The following is a 5,000-nucleotide window of genomic DNA, read 5'->3' as shown; positions in this document are numbered from 1 at the left end:
TGTGACCCGAAAGATGGTGAACTATACTTGATCAGGTTGAAGTCAGGGGAAACCCTGATGGAAGACCGAAACAGTTCTGACGTGCAAATCGATTGTCAGAATTGAGTATAGGGGCGAAAGACCAATCGAACCATCTAGTAGCTGGTTCCCTCCGAAGTTTCCCTCAGGATAGCTGGTGCATTTAAATATTATGTAAAATAATCTTATCTGGTAAAGCGAATGATTAGAGGCCTTAGGGTCGAAACGACCTTAACCTATTCTCAAACTTTAAATGGGTAAGAACCTCACCTTTCTTGATATGAAGGTTGAGGTTATGATATAATGTGCCCAGTGGGCCACTTTTGGTAAGCAGAACTGGCGCTGTGGGATGAACCAAACGTAATGTTACGGTGCCCAAATTAACAACTCATGCAGATACCATGAAAGGCGTTGGTTGCTTAAAACAGCAGGACGGTGGACATGGAAGTCGTAATCCGCTAAGGAGTGTGTAACAACTCACCTGCCGAAGCAACTAGCCCTTAAAATGGATGGCGCTTAAGTTGTATACCTATACATTACCGCTAAAGTACATGATTTATAATACAATTTCGGTTGGATTATAAATTTTGAAACTTTAGTGAGTAGGAGGGTACAATGGTGTGCTTAGAAGTGTTTGGCGTAAGCCTGCATGGAGCCGCCATTGGTACAGATCTTGGTGGTAGTAGCAAATAATCGAATGAGACCTTGGAGGACTGAAGTGGAGAAGGGTTTCGTGTGAACAGTGGTTGATCACGAGTTAGTCGGTCCTAAGTTCAAGGCGAAAGCCGAAAATTTTCAAGTTTTAATGAATTGTTGAGAATATATAATTATTATGTTTTCTTCATAGTAATTAAACACTTGAATAATTTTGAACGAAAGGGAATACGGTTCCAATTCCGTAACCTGTTGAGTATCCGTTTGTTATTAAAAATGGGCCTTGTGCTCATCCTGGCAACAGGAACGACCATAAAGAAGCCGTCGAGAGGTATCGGAAGAGTTTTCTTTTCTGTTTTATAGTCGTACTACCATGGAAGTCTTTCGAAGAGAGATATGGTAGATGGACTAGAAGAGCATGACATTTACTGTTGTGTCGATATTTTCTCCTCGGACCTTGAAAATTTATGGTGGGGTTACGCAAACTTCTCAACAGGCCGTACCAATATCCGCAGCTGGTCTCCAAGGTGAAGAGTCTCTAGTCGATAGAATAATGTAGGTAAGGGAAGTCGGCAAATTAGATCCGTAACTTCGGGATAAGGATTGGCTCTGAAGATTGAGATAGTCGGGCTTGATTGGGAAGCAATACCATGGTTTATGTACTCGTTCTGGGTAAATAGAGAATTTCGGTTCTTGTTCCCCGGATAGTAGTTACGTAGCCAATTGTGGAACTTTCTTGCTAAAATTTTATAAGAATTATATCGCAAGATATATATTCTTATTTAATTATAACGATTATCAATTAACAATCAATTCAGAACTGGCACGGACTTGGGGAATCCGACTGTCTAATTAAAACAAAGCATTGTGATGGCCCTAACGGGTGTTGACACAATGTGATTTCTGCCCAGTGCTCTGAATGTCAAAGTGAAGAAATTCAAGTAAGCGCGGGTAAACGGCGGGAGTAACTATGACTCTCTTAAGGTAGCCAAATGCCTCGTCATCTAATTAGTGACGCGCATGAATGGATTAACGAGATTCCTACTGTCCCTATCTACTCAGTTGTTTGTAGAACCTCGAAGTGAACGGACGTGTTTGCGCATCATTGCGAGTTTTTAAAAGCGATTTTTAAGTATTTTTCAGTGTTTCTGAAAGTGATAAAATTTTTCGGTTTTTCCGGTCTGTCGGTAGCCTGTTGTGAAAATAGACACAGTGAGCAGGTACGTGAGGGATTATACACATCGTGTGTATTCCCAAAAGTGTGAAAGGATAGCGGCTTAGGCCATTAACGGAGTGTGTATTAGTGAACGAAGTGTGGGATTTCCCAGCAGTGCGCATAGTTAGCGGCATCTGCCATAACAAACATTGTGTACAGTGCAGGTAGTGAAAGATCTGTGTTTTTGTTGTGCGCGAGTGTAGGAGAAATGCCTCCACCACGGAGGAGAGGGGCAAAAGCCCCAGCGGAGAGCGAAGACTCTGGGCCTTCAATGGTCCAGGTGGAGTCATCGACGGACGAGGACGGAGTGGGGCAACCCTTACGGCCCCCACCCAAGAGGAAGGCGCGATTGGGTTCGCCACCACAGGCGAACTCGGGAGAGAGCGGGACGGAGGGAGCACTCCAGAAGCTGTTACCGGTTGCAACCAAAGCAGCCGTAGACCAGAAGATGGCGGCGAAGGACGGAGCCAATGGAGGCAGGAAAGGTTGCCCGGACAACAAGGTAGGGGGCAGCAAGGGGGGTAAAGGGGGTGTTATTGGGGGTGAGGGTCATGTTACGGCGATGAAAGCCGTAACAGCCCAGTTTAACGAGGTTGTGTTCGGGGCGAAAAGCCTCGAAGTCACAACAATGAAGGAACTCGTAGGGATCTCCTCTAAATATGAGGAGATTCTTATGAGTGTCCTAACAGAAAATGCTCATCTTCGTGGGCAAATTGAGGGATTGAAGGGGGGTTGTGGGACATCTTCCGTCCCTCGGAGTACAGCAGGGGCGGCTGCTGCTGCTCCCTCGGCGCCTGCCCCTCCGGCACCCGTGCTGGAGGCAATTGCGCCGACGGTGAGGAAACCAGTGGAAACCTGGTCGGTTGTGGTGAGGAGCAAGGCTCCTGTGACTTCCTCAAAGGAAGTCATAAATAAGGTTGTTAAGGAGGTGGGTCCTTCACTGGGTGTTCGTGTCCATGATGTGAAGTCAATCAAGGGGGGTGGCGTAGTGATACGCACTCCCTCTGTTGCTGAGAGGGAGAAAGTGGCGAGCAACGCCAAATTCGGTGAGGTAGGGTTGGACGTTAGCGTCAATAAAAAGTTGGGGCCCAGGGTCGTGGTACAGGGAGTATACACGGAAATATCCCATGAAGAATTCATGGAGGAGCTGTTTCGGCTGAACCTTCGGGAGTTCAGCCCAGAGTCCAAAAAGACGGACGTGAGGATGGTCAGTCGCCCCTGGAAGGTGGCGACTGATGGCAGGACAAATGTTGTCCTAGAGGGTACGGACAAACTAATGTCCACCCTCCTGGATGCGGGTAGGTGCTACGTCAAGTGGTTCTCCTTCCGTGTCCGCGCGGATAGTCCCGTGACCGGCTGCTTCCGGTGCATGGGTTTTGATCACCGAGTGGCAGAATGCAGGGCCAAGACCGACGTCTGTCGGAGGTGTGGTCAGGAGGGCCACAAGGCTGCCAGTTGCGTCAATGCCCCCCATTGTCGCAACTGTGCATTTAAAGGAAGGCCAGCTGGACATCTCATGATGTCGGCTGCCTGTCCGATTTACTGTGGGGTTGTCGGACGTGCTCTCGCCAGACATTAATGGGTGAGATTTTTCAATTAAATTGCCAGAATTCTTATGCAGTTATGTGCGAGTTAGGGAATTGCATGATAGAGGCTGGGTGCAGCATCGCCTTACTCCAGGAGCCATACGCCACCAATTTTGGAATGGTAAGTGGTCTTCCTGGGGGTTTCAGGGTCTACACGGACCTTAGGTGTAATGCTGCAATAGTTGTGACTGACCCAAGCTATGACTGCATAGTTTTGGATTCGTCACAAGAGGGTGTATGTGTTTCTGTAGAGGGGGTGTTCGGTAGACTGATTGTTGCTAGCATGTATTGTAAGTTTAGGGAACCTATAGAGCCTTATCTGCGATACATGGATAACCTACTACTCCTTGCGAGTGGTAGCCCATTTATCCTAGGGATGGATGCGAATGCCACGTCCTCGATGTGGTTTAGCAAGTTTTCTCGATGGGCGCACAGATATCGGAGCCACATTCGGGGTCGGGCATTAAGCGAATGGATGGCCGCTAACAGCCTCCACATCCTAAATGAGCCAAGCGAGTGGTACACATTTCATGGTCTTAGAGGGGGGAGCGACATTGACGTGTCCTTGATCAATGAGGCAGGAAATAGGGCGTTCAGTTTTAGGTGGGAGATTATGGGAGGGTGGGGATTGAGCGATCATAATTTGATTAAAGTTATGGTTACTCCTAATTCCCCTCCCTCGACGCATGCAAGTCCATTGCGGCGATGGCGTACCTCTGGTATCGACTTGAACCAATATGGACAGTGTGTTAGGGAAGCGGTATTGGACATACCGCTTAGTGAGTTTGAAAATCTGGGGGTGGACGAGCAAATTGCTCGGCTGTACGAATTGGTCTGGGGAGTGAACGATAGGTTGTTGAAGAAATATAAGGACTTTAGGGTTAGGAAAATAAAATGGTGGACGCAGGAATTAACCCTGAGAGGAGGGCTGTCCGGCGATTGAGACGGAAGTTTCAACGCGCTCGGCGGTCAAATTCGGATAGGTTGGCCCAGATTAGGAACGATTTTAGTTGTGCGATGCATGAGTATAAAGCCATGCTAATTAAAATAAAAGAAGAGGAGTGGAGGGGGTTCGTTAATGAGCATAGGGATGACCCCTGGGGTCAGGTCTTAAGGATTTGTAGGGGTCGTAGGAGGGAGGACATCACTTCTCTTCGTGTTGATGACACTGTGTTATCAACATGGAGTGAGTGTGCAGGGGTTCTGTTAGGAGCGTTCTTTCCTAGGGCTGAGGAGCTGGCACCTCTCGCACAAGAGGTACCGGTTCCTCCACTTGATGATGGGGAGTTGGGATATGCCTTTAGCCTGGTTAGGTCTAAACGGTCCCCAGGTCTTGATGGTTTGAACGGAGAGTTGTGCAAAAGCTTGTGGAAGTTCATTCCGGAATACTTGGAGGTCATTTACGATAAGTGCATTTGTGAGGGGTATTTTCCACGTGAGTGGAAAAGTGCTAGGGTTGTTCCTCTCCTGAAGTCACCTGATAAGATTAGGAGTGATCCACGATCTTATCGGGGCATCAGTCTTCT

The 5,000-nt window shown here is 47.7% G+C and overlaps 1 pseudogene; it reads left to right on the top strand.

Moving 5' to 3' along the window:
• The window catches only part of LOC128923369 (large subunit ribosomal RNA), a 9,312-nt pseudogene that overhangs the window by 1,002 nt on the left and 3,310 nt on the right, over positions 1-5,000 (top strand).

This window comes from Zeugodacus cucurbitae, chromosome X, assembly GCF_028554725.1.
Source record: "Zeugodacus cucurbitae isolate PBARC_wt_2022May chromosome X, idZeuCucr1.2, whole genome shotgun sequence".
Lineage (NCBI taxonomy): Eukaryota > Metazoa > Arthropoda > Insecta > Diptera > Tephritidae > Zeugodacus > Zeugodacus cucurbitae.
The sequence above is the reverse complement of the archived record's forward strand: the minus strand, read 5'-3'. Positions and strand labels throughout refer to the sequence as shown.